This window comes from Lepidochelys kempii, chromosome 6, assembly GCF_965140265.1.
Source record: "Lepidochelys kempii isolate rLepKem1 chromosome 6, rLepKem1.hap2, whole genome shotgun sequence".
Classification (NCBI taxonomy): domain Eukaryota; kingdom Metazoa; phylum Chordata; order Testudines; family Cheloniidae; genus Lepidochelys; species Lepidochelys kempii.
Window position 1 is genome coordinate 5,702,755 of NC_133261.1, and position 15,589 is coordinate 5,718,343.

Genomic DNA, 15,589 nt, shown 5'->3' on the forward strand with positions numbered 1-15,589 from the left:
TGGTGCTGGGTTTAAATAGGAAGGGAGAAACTAAACAGAAAGACAAGAGAAGGGAGGATGCAGTGAGGAGGAAGGGAGGAAGGTCTGAGGGGCAGCAGTTTTGTGATATTACAGTCATTTTCTTTTTATCTCCATTATTATTTGGATCAGGTTCCGCACAGCCTGAGTGCCTCCCTCCCACATTCCCGGCTGCAGTGTACAGCCCAGTGAGCCTTAGCCCTGCTCTGGGGAGTGGGGTACACGAGTAGGACTTAGATTTGCTCTCTCGCTAACACCTATGCTATATATTTTTATTGGAGGTCGTTGGGCTTCTTCACAAGCAATATTATCACAAGCAGTAAGGTATAAACCCTTATAACTGTTACAAAATCTTCCTCTCCAGTCACCCACAAGGGAGAAAGCTTGGGAGCAAGTGCTGTGTTGGAGTTAAAATTTTGATCCCACCAGATCTTTTATACAAATATCCATCGTCAGAGAGTTACATATTAAATATAGACATTGCAGCTGTCACTTCTCTGTCTGCTGGGCTATGGGAGCCAAGAAACCCTTGGCAAACTTCCAGCCATGTTAGACAGAAGAGAGCAGGACCAGCCGGTCAGATATAAACATTTATAAACAGCCTCAGAGTAACTGAGGATTAAGGTTCGTGTTGATGTGATTAGATCAGCCACTGACCTCGCTACTGTTGATCATGACATGCTGTGAACTCACCTGTGTATGTTATTAGTAGGTTTTCACACACTGTGGACCAAAGCAGGGGTGGTCAGGGCTGCTCGTGGGTGGCTCCATCCCTACCTTTGCTGAGAGAAAAGGAGTACTTGTGGCACCTTAGAGACTAACCAATTTATTTGAGCATAAGCTTTTGTGAGCTACAGCTCACTTCATCGGATGTGTACAGTGGAAAATACAGTGAGGATGTTTTTATACACACAGACCATGAGAAAATGGGTGTTTATCACTTCAAAAGGTTTTCTCTCCCCCCACCCCACTCTCCTGCTGGTAATAGCTTATCTAAAGTGATCACTCTCCTTACAATGTGTATGATAATCAAGGTGGGGCATTTCCAGCACAAATCCAGGGTTTAACAAGAACATCTGAGGAACGGGGGGCGGGGGGGGGGAGGAGGAAGGAATAAACAAGGGGAAATAGGTTACTTTTTATGATGACTCAACCACTCCCAGTCTCTATTCAAGCCTAAGTTAATTGTATCCAATTTGCAAATTAATTCCAATTCAGCAGTCTCTCCTTGGAGTCTGTTTCTGAAGTTTTTCTGTTGTAATATCGCAACTTTCATGTCTGTAATCGCGCGACCAGAGAGATTGAAGTGTTCTCCGACTGGTTTATGAATGTTATAATTCTTGACATCTGATTTGTGTCCATTTATTCTTTTACGTAGAGACTGTCCAGTTTGACCAATGTACAGGACAAAGGGCCATTGCTGGCACATGATGGCATATATCACATTGGTGGATGTGCAGGTGAACGAGCCTCTGATAGTGTGGCTGATGTTATTAGGCCCTGTGATGGTGTCCCCTGAATAGATAGGTGGACACAGTTGGCAACGGGCTTTGTTGCAAGGATAGGTTCCCGGGTTAGTGGTTCTGTGGTGTGGTATGTGGTTGCTGGTGAGCATTCGCTTCAGGTTGGGAGGCTGTCTGTAGGCAAGGACTGGCCTGTGTCCCAAGATTTGTGAGAGTGATGGGTCGTCCCTCAGGATAGGTTGTAGATCCTTGATGATGCGTTGGAGAGGTTTTAGTAGGGGCTGAAGGTGATGGCTAGTTCAGCAGGTGGGTATTGTAGTTGTAAGAATGCTTGATAGTGAAGAAACAGATTGACAAGCCAGAAGAGTACCCAGAAGTCACCTACTACAGGACAGGCCTAACAAAGAAAATAACAGAACGCCACTAGCCATCACCTTCAGCCCCCAACTAAAACCTCTCCAACGCATTATCAAGGATCTACAACCTATCCTGAAGGAGCTCACAAAAGCTTATGCTCAAATTAATTGGTTAGTCTCTAAGGTGCCACAAGTACTCCTTTTCTTTTTGCAAATATAGACTAACACGGCTGCTACTCTGAAACATGCCTTAGAGTGATTTAGCTTAACAAAGAGAAGGTGAAGGGGTGACTTGATTACAGTCTATAAGTATCTAAATGGGGAACAAATATTTTCTCTAGCAGAGATGGTATAACTCGCTCCAATGGATGGAAGTTGAAGCTACACAAATTCAGACTGGGAATAAGTTGTACATTTTTGACAGTGAGGGTAATTAGCCACTGGAACAATTTACCAAGGGTCATGGTGGATTCTCTATCACTGATCATTTTTAATTCAAGTTTGGCCATTAAAAAAAATCTGCTCTATGAATTATGGGGCAGTTCTCTGGCCTGTGTTATACAGAAGGTCAGACTAGACTAGACAATCACAATTGTCCCTTCTGGCCTTGGAATCAATGAATAAGCCCATCAGGAACTGATTAAATACTTAGGTTCCTGGGCAGGGTAAAGGGATGTACAGTAGGGAGAGGGCTGATGGGAGTTGTTGTGCCCTCATTAGCAAAGCCATCATACTTGTAAAGTATCCTTTTCCCATGTCTATCTTTCACAGTTCTGTTAAAGTTCTCCACATCTCCTTGCTGATGAAGAATGTAAGCCATACTTACAGGATGGGGAACTCTATCCTGGGAAGGGTACCAATATCCCACCTTCATTAAATAAGTCATTATTGACTAGAGCCTAAGCTACTTACACAGTTTTACTTAGGGTACGTCTACACTTCAAGCTGGGGGTCTGATTCCCAGCTCAGGTAGAGATACACACACTAGCTCTGATCCAGGTTGGGCACTAAAAATAACATTGCTGCAGCAGTGTGAGTGGCAGGAGGGACTAGCTGCCAGAGGATGTGGCTAGCATCATGGATGGGTGTTTACACCTAGCCACTTGTGCCCCTACGACTACACTCTGGTTTTAGTGCACTAGAATGGGTTAGTGTCCTCGAGCTTGGAATCCTGAAAATGTAGCCAAGCCCCCACTAAAACTTACTGAGGCAATTGCCATTTGAAATCCTGAGTAAGGAGTTCAGGGTTTGAGCCATGTGTCTTTATTCTGTGCTCTGTCAGCATCTAGAGATCCCAACAAAGTGCCTGCTCTGCTTGATATACAGCAAGGTCTCAGGCTGTCAGAAATGTAAATCAATTTAAATTTAGTAAATGAGTCAGGAACAGGATATGGAGAGGAAGGTATTTTGGGCAGAGTGGACAAACAGCTTTTCCCAGGGTTTATGGGAAATCACTGCAAGAGAATCATAGAATATCAGAGTTGAAAGGAACCTCTGGAGGTCATCTAGTCCAACCCCCTGCCCAGAGCAGGACCAATCCCCAATTAAATCATCCCAGCCAGGGCTTTGTCAAGCCTGACCTTAAAAACTTCTAAGGAAGGAGATTCCACCACCTCCAAAGGGAACGCATTCCAGTGTTTCACCACCCTCCGAGTGAAAAAAGTTTTTCCTAATATCCAACCTAAACCTCCCCCACTGCAACTTGAGACCATTACTGCTTGTCCTGTCATCTGCTATCACTGAGAATAGTCTAGATCCATCCTCCTTGGATCCACCTTTCAGGTAGTTGAAAGCAGCTATCAAATCCCCCCTCATTCTTCTCTTCTGTAGACTAAACAATCCCAGATCCCTCAGCCTCTCCTCATAACTCATGTGTTCCAGACCCCTAATCATTTTTGTTGCCCTTCGCTGGACTCTCCAATTTTTCCACATCCTTCTTGTAGTGTGGGGCCCAAAACTGGACACAGTACTCCAGATGAGGCCTCACCAATGTCGAACAGAGGGGAACGATCACGTCCCTCGATCTGCTCGCTATGCCCCTACTTATACATCCCAAAATGCCATTGGCCTTCTTGGCAACAAGGGCACAATGTTGACTCATATCCAGCTTCTCGTACACTGAAACCCCTTGGCCCTTTTCCGTAGAACTGCTGCCTAGCCATTCGGTCCCTAGTCTGCAGTGGTGCATTGGATTCAGTCAGAAGGATGGGGGTCGATGCCAGCAGGAGGGGACGGCTCTTTCACTGGATGAGAATGTGGGAGGCTTGCAACCCATGAAACGAAAAGCTAAAAATAATGAAGTGTTTTATTAAAGGGGCCCCCGCTGTTACCCCAGCATTATGACTGAGACTGGGGTATGAATGAAGCCCAGTTTGTCCTCCCTTACAGGGGGGATCCCAAGCGTGTGACAAATGCTCCAGACCTCTCCCCTGGAGCCCCACAGAGGGGGAGCTGCAGTGACTGGGGCCTCTTGTACCCAGCTCTTGCCCCACCCTGCGCAGCACCAGAGCCTCCCGCTTCCCCTCCCGGATCTGGGGCTGGGCCCAGACCCCTCCCTGACCCTGCAGCCCGGGCTCCCAGCACAGCCACAGCCCTGCCCAGGGGTCTGCAAGCCCTGAGGAGCCCTTTATAGCCCCCCCGGCACCCAGGCCAGCCCCTGATTGGCTGCTCCATTATCCTCTGTGCAAATTAGCTCCCACCCCCGAGGCTAATGAGGGCCCAGGTGGCTGTAAGGGGGGAGGGGAGCTTGGCATGTCCTGGGGTGACAGTTAAACCGACACAGCAGAGTCACCCTGTGGAGCTGGGGGTCACTAGGGAAGGGAGGGGGCAGTTCAGGGGGGCTGAGGTGCAGGAGGGGCTGCAGGGGTCAGGAGATGGGTTCAGGGGAGCAGAGGGGGTTGGGGGTTCATACAGGGCTCATTAGAGGGACTGAGGAGGGGGCCAGGATGGGGGAGGGGCAGAGTCCAGGCATGGGGTAGATTTGGGGGGCAGAGTTGAGGGGATTGTTGAGGAGGGGGAAGTTCGGGGGCAGTTTACGGGGGTCAGTGTTGGGGAGGGGGAGAAGTTCAGGCTGATCCCCTCCCTCCCCAAGGCAGGGCTGTGGGGCACAAACTGGCTTTATTTTCAGGCAAGGACTTTCTCCTCCTCCCAGCCCCATGCGGTTTGGGGCTGGGGGCACAGAGGTTGGAGCAGGGGAGGGGTGTTATCAAGCCAAAGGGCGGGGGGTTGTTTGCTTCAGGACAGGGAGCAGAATGGGGCGGGTGCCGTCCAAAGGGCAAGCGAAGGAGATGGAAGCAGGAGGCGGCAGGTGGCAGTTCAGGGGGCATGAGGGGGAAAAGGCTTTTTGGGGGTCACTGAAGGGCAGGAGGTGCAGGGCGAGGGAGGGTGTCAGGAGGCGGATTCAGGGGAGCAGAGAGGATTTGGGGGGGTTAGTAGAAGACCCATGGGGAGATTTGTGGGGGGAGGGTGTGGGAAAGGTCAGATTACAGGAACTACTGCTGCTTCCCCCTGCCCCCCCCCCCAATTAGCCCAGCTGGGCCCCTCTGCCCTGGGGTGGGGAACTCCCAGGGGCTGCTAGGGTGCCCAAATAGCAAGTTTGAAAAATCGGGACAGAGTGTGTGTGGGGTAATAGGCACCTATACAAGAAAAAAGCCCAGAATATTGGGACATCTGGTCACCCAAGCCCCTGCAGCGTCCCTGCCCCAGGAGACCTGTTGCCCCATTGCCCCCAGGCCGAGCTGTGGGGAGGGAGACCTGAGCCACCCAAAGGAGGGAGGCCGGAGAGCCTCAGTGCAGCAGCAGGAGGGGAAAAGGGCCCAGTGCTGGGAGCAGCGGAGAGACAGAGCCCATATGTGAGGTGTAAGAATTGGATGGGGAGAGGTGGGAATTAATGATCACCTCGAGAGTGGGAGGCCCTGAGTGGCAACACTAGGATTGGTCATGTTCTGTGTGTTTATTATTGACTTGGAATAATGGTCTAAAAACTTGAGATAGGAAAACTTGCCCGGGCCACCGAATTCTTTTGTTTGGGTGGATTGTGAGGAATTTCAAAAAGAGCTTGATAATGTCAGGCAACATTCAATGTGTCTGTGCAAGGTGCTGCCTTTCAAGAAGGCTGACTTAAGAAAATTCAGGGAGTTGGTAGGTAAGATCCCTGGGTAGCAAGTCTAAAGGGAAAAACAGTTCAAGAGTTGGCAGTTTTTCAGAGACATTATTACTTGCCTGTAGCAAGGCGAAGGCTCACCGGCATAGCGCCTCCTGCTGGTCATCTTGGAAGTTAGCTCTTCAGCACTGGGAGCCCCCTCTGCAGGCTGGTGTCTTGCCTGCCTTAGGGCCCCCATATCCCTCCTGGACCTCAGTGCCCCTTTACCTTGGTGTGCTGCCCCCTAGCTGTACCCCCACACTCTGGGTCTCCCCTCCCAGGGGAACCCCCAACCCTCTAAACCCACCTTGCCTCAGTGGCTACTGCCAGTCATCATCTAGCCCCTGCTCACTGGAGCAGACTGCAGTCTGTAATAGCCACTCATAATTGGCAAGGGGGTAGGATCTGCTGCCTTTGCCTATCCCCAGGCTGCCCCTCTGCCTCCCCAGTACCTTTCTTAGGCCTTCAACAAGGCCTTAGCCTGGGGATTTACCAGGCTGCTGCTCCCCAGCTCCCTTTGCCCTTTCCCAGCACTGCTCCACTTCAGGTACATTGCTCCCAGGCAGCTAGCCCTTCTCCCTCCAGGGCTAGAGTGATACTCCTCTCACTTCTGGCCCCAAGCCCTCTTATAAGGGCCAGCTGGACCCTGATTGAGCTGGCCACAGCTGTGGCTGCTTCCCGAATCAGCCTAGCCCAGCCACAGCCCTCTCTAGGGATGCTTTTAACCCCTGTTTTACTGGAGTGGGGCAGTTGCCCCACAACAAGGCCTAAAAGCAAACTATTCCACTGCACAGGAAAGATAGGAAGTATAGCCAGAGACCATGCTGGCTTAACCAGGAGATCCTCAATGATCTAAAAATCAAAAAATTGTTGTACGCAAAGTGGAAACTAGGTCAAATTACGGCAAAGGATGAACATAAATAACACAAGAATGTAGGGACAAAACGAGAAAGGCCAAGGAAAAAAACAGATAATAGCTAGAGACATAAAGGGTGACAAGAAAACATTCTACAAATACGTTAGAAGCAAGAGGAAGATCAAGGACAGGGTAGGCCCATTACTCAATGAAGAGGGAAAAAAACAATAACAGAAAATGTGGAAATGGCAGAGGTGCTTAATGACTTCTTTGTTTCAGTGTTCAAGAAGAGGGTTAGTGGTAATTGGACATCTAGCATACTGAATGCCAGTGAAAATGAGGTGGGATCTGAGGATAAAATAGGAAAAGAACAAGTAAAAAATTATTTAGACCAATTAGATGTCTTCAGGTCACCAGGGCCTGATGAAATGCATCCTAGAATACTCAAGAAGCTGACTGAGGAGATATCTGAGCCATTAGTGATTATCTTTGAAAAGTCATGGAAAATGGGAGAGATTCCAGAAGACTGGAAATGGGCATCTATAAAAAGGAAAATAAGGACAACCTGGGGAAATACAGACCAGTCAGCTTAACTTCTGTACCTGGAAAGATAATGGAGCAAATAATTAAGCTCTAAATTTGCAAACATCTGGAAGATAATCAGGTGATAAGTAATAGTCAGCATGGATTTGTCAAGAACAAATCGTGTCAAACCAACCTGATAGCTTTCTTTGACAGGGTAACGAGCCTTGTGGATGGGGAGAAGCAGTAGATGTGGTATATGTTGATGGTAGTAAGGCTTTTGATGCAGTCTCACATGACCTTCTCATAAACAAACTAGGGAAAGACAACTTAGATGGAGCTACTATAAGATGCGTGCAAAACTGGTGGAAAACCATTCCCAGAGAGTAGCTATCAATGGCTAACTTCCTGTCAGGGTGGTTAAGCACTGAAATAAATTGCCTGAGGGGTTCTGGAATCTCCATCAGTGGAGATTTTTAAGAGAAGGTTAGACAAACACCTGTCCAGGATGATCTAGATAATGCTTAGTCATGCCATGAGTGCAGGGGACTGGATTAGATCAGTGGTTCTCAGCTGGGGGTCAGTGAGCCCTTTCAAGGGGGCCGCGGAGCCCCACGGCTGAAACCTGGAGCCCCAGTGCTGAAGCCTACCCCCCCTTCCCCCTAAGCCAGGAGCGGTGCGGGTCTGAAGCCAGTGGGCCCCCTGCTGTAGTTAGGAGCGGTGCGGGGCTGAAGCCCGTGGTGCCCTCCCCATCCCCCCCAAGCCGGGAGTGGCGCAGCCAGAAGCTAGGTGGGGCTGAAGCCGGCAGGGTCCCCACACCCCCTCCAAGCCAGGAGCAACGTGGTGCTCGAGCCGGAAAGCCTACCCTCCCCCACAAGCCAGGAGCAGCAGGGAGGCTGAAGCCGGGAGTCCCAGTGCCTTGCCCCTGAAGCTGGGCATTGCACTGGAAGCCCCCCTGCCTGCATACAGCCCATAGCTACCCCCTGCCTGCACCCTGAGCTACCCCCTGCCCATACACAGCCCTTAGCTATCCCCTCCCTGCACCCTGAGCTACTCCCCTCATTTCACACAGCCCCTAACTAACCCCCTGCCCGCACCCTGAGCGGTTTTCAAACCTTTTGAACTGAGTCCCCCCTTTGAGATATATTTTTGGTTGCATCGCCCCAGAGCACAGACAAGCTGGGTGCCCTCCTGAGTGAGTCAGGGGGTGGAGATGGCACATCCTCCCTGGACCCTGCTCTGTGGAGATGGGATGAACCATGCCAGGCATTCCTCCCCCCGCCCCCCCAAAAAAATTAGAAGTAAAACTATGCCTATGCCCAAGTGTGTCCCCTTGGCCTGGAGCCCACGCTTCCCCCCTGCCGGGCCCTATTGTTTTTATAGGATGTTGAATGGGGCCTCAGCAAGAAAAAGGTTGAGAACCCCTGGATTTGATGATCTCTCAAGGTCCCTTCCAGTCCTATGATTCTATGTGGAAAGGAACAACTGAAACCGGGTGACATGGGCAAATCCACTGAGCAGCTGGGCTGACAGATAGAGTACGGCAACTGCGTGGCATGTGGCAATGAAGAGAAGAGATTCCCCCGTGGGACAGTACACGGAGCCACTGCCCAATCCAGCTACACTCACAGCCCCACTGTCGAGAAGAGACACAGAGAGGGAGTGTCATGGTTTGGGGTCACTGCAGAGAGTTTGGGCCATCAGTGTTGTTACTGGGGATTTCTAACCCTACATATTTCAGTCTGTTTGTGTGTGTGTGTGTGTGTATAGTTATCTAATTTCCCTTGTAACTGTGGAAACTCCAGTCTTTGGGTTGGGGTTTAACTGCTTCACCTGAGGGTTGCTCTGTTGACTCCAGAGCTGGCCCTGCCTATCCCACCACAGCGGTTACTAACTTGTGCCCCATTGGGTCTCCACCCCATCCCCCCCAGTGAGAGCTCAGGGCTCCGTGAAATTTTCTCACTGTTTAAGTGAGAAAACAAAGCCCGTTTTTCATGAGGTCAGTCATTCTTATCAGCATCAGGCCTCTCAGAAGGGCTAATTTAAATGTTAAGGGTTCCTGCATCACTTGGGATCTTGGGTTTGTTCTTTGGAAGTATCACATCTCCTGAAATGTTTGCTGACCTCACCCACTATCCTTCCTCTCAGGGCTAAATAAAACAAAAAGTTCCAAGGCAACATTTCAAAATAAATAAGCCAGCACAAAAAAGTCCGTTCCCAAGTTTATTTTGTTTAACTGTAAATGGTTTTCTGTTGCTTCTTATGCGTGATTACATTAAAACAAGAATACTAATTTCTTAATGCACAATAGGGAGAGTAAATGACAGTCATGCTCTAAATATAGCAGTTTAATTGTCTTCAACGGATTCTAATTGTCTTCAACTAAGCTATTGCTGGAAATGGCCAGGTCCTGCTGCAGCTCTTTGCAAAAGCTGTCTAAAAAGGCAGAAACTGTGTTATTGTTTTTATTTATGGAGTTTTTCAGAATTCCCTTGATTTTATTTATTATTCTGGATAGAATCCCTTTCTCCAAATCTCTCAAACTTGCCTTCCCTCCATAGTGGTCTATCAGACATCTCTGTATCCAGGATTTGACAAACTCTTCATAGTTACTTATCTATTTCACATAGTTGTCAAAGTTCATCTCTTCCAGCAGCTTCTTTAGCAAAAAGAACTGAAAGAAGCTTTGGCTGGCGTATTCAAGGGCCTGTTCACTGCTGAGAAAATTGTCAACTATTTCTAGTCCGAGCCTTTTGTTGACATAACCCACCAGGGCAGGTTTGAGACACTGATCGCAGAAATTCCTCGCCCTTGTTTGGCTTTCCTTCTTTTCCAAATAGAGATCAGTAAATATGGAGAAATAATGAGGTTTCAGCTTCTCCAGACGTTGCTGAGGATCGTTTTCTTTGATAAAATCTTCATGCATCTTCTGAAATGCCAAGCTGCTTCCCCCAAAACGTGACGCTTCAGGTCAACTTCAAACAAAGGAGAAGTGTGAAGTTGCTCAATCTCCTCCTCTTTTAACCTCTCATTAACCATATGCAGCAGTTCTCCACAATAGGTTTCATCATAGTCTGTTTTGGATTTAACTTTTTCTTCAATGTATTTCTTGCATTCAGTCATTAAAGATACTGTAAAACTGAAGAGTTTGCTCTAACATTCCTGTGAGAAGTATTCTGCAACTGCTCTGGTCCATTTTAAGTTTAAGTACTCCTTCTTCATTGTGAAAGACTTCATTCTATAATCCAGCAGGCTTTTTGCATGTTGTAGTATCTGTCTGACAGCACCCCCTCTGTGCTTCAGATCCTTTCTCAGCTGGAGATCCATATCTTGAACAACTTGACGTTTCTGTAAAGTACAGAGCGTTAACTCTGACAAGGTTTCTCGCCACATCGTTTCAAATTCTTTTTTCAGTTTCTCATGGTCTAATTTATCTTCTCTGTTTCGGTATTCAGCCAAGAGTCTGTCAACTTCCCCTTCAATTTTCTGCTTGTACTCAGACTGGATATTGTCTATCTTGTGCTGTCCTCTTCGTATTCGAATTGCTTCCTTACAGTTACTGGTTGAAGAATTTTCAAGTTCTCTTTTGAGGCTATTTGCGCTCCTTTTGAAATCTTCTCTGTACTTTTCTATCAGGTTCAAATTTGGAGCTTCACTTTTAAAATACTGTTCTCAGTTATTCAAGAGCTTCTGTTCTCCCTGCTCTAGCTTCCCTTGTGCTTCCATTTTTAAGCTGTGAAAGAGATCACCCTCTAGTGTCTCTGGCAGCTGATTCTGGATAAAAGTTTCTTTTTCAGATATCCAGAGATACATCTCCTTGCGGAAACCCCATTCCCATTCAGAATACTTCATAGACAGCTGGTGATAGGCTTCAGCTACAAGGCTATTTCTAAAGCTAAAGATGAAGTTCTCATGTTTCACTGACTTCCACAGGCTCTTCAACCATACAATAAAATCAGGAATATCCTTTCCAGCTCTTTTCCGTGAACGGTTCTCTATGAATTCAAACAGGTATTTCTTTAGCTCACACACACTCTCACTGTATCCAGTGTTTACGGGAGCCATGGGAGGGACTCCATGCCGCAAGCCAGGCATGTACCAATTGTGTTTTTCTGGGTCATACTCCATAATATCAGAAAATGCCATTTCCCTGCTTTGCTTTTCCATCCTTGCTGCAGCTTTGGTCATTTCATTCAGCTGCTCCAGGAGGTGTTTCCTGTCCCTCATGTTTTGATCATGAGCAGACACATCACTGACATTCTGGTGCACAAACTGGCAGTTTGGCTGTTGTCCTATTTCCTTCATTCTGAGAAATGCATGGACCACAATTTGCAGAACATCCTTCATTTCTGTGGCATTCTCCATGGTCATGTTAACGATGGTGATGTCACTCAGTCCAATCACCAGGGTGGCCAGCTCATTGTCATGTTGATAACTGTCTTCCAGTGCTGTTAGTTCAGGGGCCTTCAGACCTTCAGTGTCTATCACCAGGATGAAATCACAGCCAAGCAGCTCCTGAACAGCTTCTGTAACTTTAATGAGTGTCATGAACGCTCCTCGCGTACATCGATCGCTACATTGATCAACTGCAGGCAGAACATGGTGTTGAGAAGAGTGGATTTCCCAGTACTCTGCACTCCCAGCACTGTTATAACCACCATTCTGGATCTACCCCCTAGTCTGATATGGAGATGAGTTAGAACATCTACTACCCAGCTCATGGGGATGTTGGAGGCATCTCCATCGATCAGCTCCACAGGAAACCCTTCCAGCATCAGGTCAGCTGCTGTGCATGGGAGATGGGAGAATGGTCTTTGGCTTTCTTCCATTTCCCCTTCTTTAACCATTGAGCATTCAGCGTCATAGAACTGTCCCAACTCACGCATGAAATGCTCCACCCCCAAGGAACTATCAGATATTAATTTATCTAATTCCTCCAGCTGTTTTCGGTCCACTCCTGGAGTTTCACATTTCTCTTTATAGTCTGCCCACATTTCAGAAAGATTCCCCCTAGCAATATTATCCAGGCTAAATTTCATCCATTTCAGAAAGTAATGTTTCTCCACTGGATTCAACTGTACTATTCCATTGATAAACTTAGTCAAACCATTAGTACGGTCACACTGATTGTGCTGTCTACGTATCTCTAACCATTTCTGTTTCAGCGCAGATTTATAGTCTTCAATGGCCACGTCCCCTTGCCTTTTCATTTGGCACATCTCTTTTTCCAATTGAGCCAAGTTTTTCCATGGGTCTCCTTGCAGGCTCAGCATTCCCCTTTTGTATTTCGCCCCATCTCTTATTTCTGCAGTGATTTCTTCAGTATATTTCCTCGCACACTGACATGCCTGACACTCCTCATCCACCTGGATTCCTAGGTCACGTGCCGTCACAGCCATGGCTTCCAAACTCACTGTCTTCGGAGATGAATTCACTATGGTTCCTATGGTGGACTTCACCTTTTTCCACAAATCCTGCATTATTCATGGTACTATCTTTCACCAGTACTAGTGATTTGCTCAGTTTCAACACTGAGGACAGCTTATTAAGAAATCCCAGAGTTTCTTTGGGTTTCTTATTCTTGCAGTTGAGGATGAAGTAATATTTAGAGCTGGATTTTTTCAGAGATGATAACAGCTCGTATTCTCTCTCACCGATGCTCTCGGTAACTATGAACACTGCGGAGGAGACCGCTGTTAAAAAGCTAAACTGTAGCCAGTGGGACTCAATGTCTCCGTGCAGATTTGTAACTGCAATGGGTTCTGGGAAAAGATCAGAAATTTCCGTCCCCCCAGGGAAATACCAGGAAATCTCAACCAGCCCATCTGCGATTTTCTGAAGGAAGTTCCCAGACTCCATGTCCCAATGGATAAAGAAATCGTGGTGCTGCTGGGAGGGGCTGAGAACCTCATTGAGGAGTTGGGACTTGGAGAAGCTGCAGCTCCCCATCCACAGAAAAGAAATCATTGGCATTTCTGTGAGCACCAGGCTCTCCTCTCTGAACCCTCTGCTCTGTGCCAGGGAGTGCGGCCTCCACTTCCTCACAATGTCCCTGATGACCCACAGTAGTAGGGTGCCCTTGGGGGTGTTGAGGGTGGGTAGCAGCAGAGGGAGGGCAAACTGGCACATGGACATTTTGGACAGGATCTCCTGCTGTAGGAAACTGAGCAAAGCAGAACAGCACAAAGAACATCAAGAGATTGCAGAGAAACTTTCATCTCAGTGTCACTAAAACAGAAAGTGCCATCAGTATGCAGTTTCTCCTCATAATCATCCATTTCTTCTTCAGGAGCCTTGTGCCCAATGCTTGTATTTCTGGCCGTCCCATTCAGAGCCATGACCTTCCTCAGGAAATGCCAAGGTAAATCACCTAATGCCTCTGGAATCCTGTTCTTGATGCTTTCTGGGCAGATCTCCAAAACATCCCTCAGCCTGATCTTGATGCTTCTGTGCTTCTCCAGGTTTAATCTGGACAGAACATCTTGAAATACTTTACTTCTTTCTGCAGAAGGAAGTTAAAACAAACCAAAATTTCAGAGTAGAAAATGGTGACTTTATATACAGTTTACTCATTCCATAGACAGCCTGATGTTTGTAATTTAAAGAAAAGCAGTACCCAGTAAGTAACAGATGACTTATACATCCTGGGTTCAATTCTTCTCTTACTTATATTGATATAACAAAAATGAAGCCAATGGGATTACTTCCATGCAAATAAAACATAGTTCTGGCCCACTTTGAACTCCACTAGGTTGGTTTGCATTGTTTGATCCCAATCCTTATCCTCAGCGCAGTGCAGAGTCCACTTGAAAATGGCTTAAGTGGCCAACTGAGAATTTCCTAGAAAATCTTCCAGTATAACCAGCTCTATGACATCCCAGCTCACAGCTACTGGAGGAGGGGGCATAGACTCAGGACCCTGTCTCTGTGGTGATCCCAGAAGCTGGAATGATCCCTTGGCTGCTCTAAGCCGCTGCTCAGGATCAGACTGGTGCCTGGCAGTCTGAGGATCAGGTGTCTGTGATGGTAGCCTACACCCGTCACCCTGAGCTGTGCTGGGCATCAATGGCTCATCCGGAGGATCTGACCCTTTATTTCCCTTTCAGCAGTCAGTGCAGATTACACCTTCTGGGAAGACTTATTTTTGATTTTCTTCATATCTTCCTCCATCTCTTTGCTGGGACATGTCTTTTACAGGTGTAGCTAACAGCACTGTGGCTTTGCTTACTTCCCAGCGACCAAATCAGTCCCTTCACTCACGCTACTTTCTCTGTCCTTTTGGGGAGCTGTGAGTACTGTCATTACTTACAAAGCAAATTTACCCACATTGCAACATGGGGAGCTAATGCGAAGACACCTCCAGGCCAGTCCTGGTACGGTAATGTCTCCAGTGCAGTGTTAGGGTATTTGGACCTGATAAACAATTAACCCATTTATTATGTGTTATAGAGACATTATTAAGGTCACAAGAGCAAACTATTCCACTGCACAGGAAAGATAGGAAGAGTGGCAAGAGACCACCCTGGCTTAACCAGGAGATCTTCCATGATCTAAAAATAAAAAAAAGAGTCCTACAAAAAGTTGAAACTAGGTCAGATTACAAAGGATGAATACAAACAAACAACGCAAGAATGAAGGGGCAAAATTAGAAAGGCCAAGGCACAAAAGGAAATCAAACAAGCTAGGGACATAAAGGGTAACAAGAAAACATTCTACAAATACATTAGAAGCAAGAGGAAGACCAAGGACAGAGTAGGCCCATTACTCAAAGAAGACAAAAAAGCAATAACAGAAAATGTGGAAATGGCAGACGTGCTTAATGACTTCTTTGTTTCGGTTTTCACCAAGAAGGTTGGTGGCGATTGGACGCCTAACATAGTGAACACCAGTGAAAATGGGGTAGGTTCAAAACAGGAAAGAGTAAGTTGAAAATTACTTAGACAAGTGAGATGTCTTCAAGTCACTTGAGCCCAATGAAGTGCATCCTAGAATACACAAGGAGCTGACTGAGGAGATATCTGAGCCATTAGCTATTATCTTTGAAAAGTCATGGAAGACGGGTGATATTCCAGAAGACTGGAAAAGGGCACATATGGTGCCTAACTATAAAAAGGGAAATAAGGACAACCCAGGGAATTACAGACCAGTCAGCTTAACTTCTGGACCCGGAAAGATAATGGAGCAAATAATGAAGGAATCAATTTGCAAACATCTAGAAGATAATAAGGCAATA

At 47.1% G+C, this 15,589-nt stretch overlaps 2 pseudogenes; both read right to left on the bottom strand.

Moving 5' to 3' along the window:
- LOC140912728 (up-regulator of cell proliferation-like) overlaps positions 1-2,657 on the bottom strand; it is an 80,962-nt pseudogene extending 78,305 nt beyond the window's left edge.
- Positions 2,658-9,724: 7,067 nt separating this feature from the next.
- On the bottom strand, positions 9,725-14,419 carry LOC140912729 (up-regulator of cell proliferation-like; annotated as a pseudogene).
- Between the last annotated feature and the right edge of the window lie 1,170 nt (positions 14,420-15,589).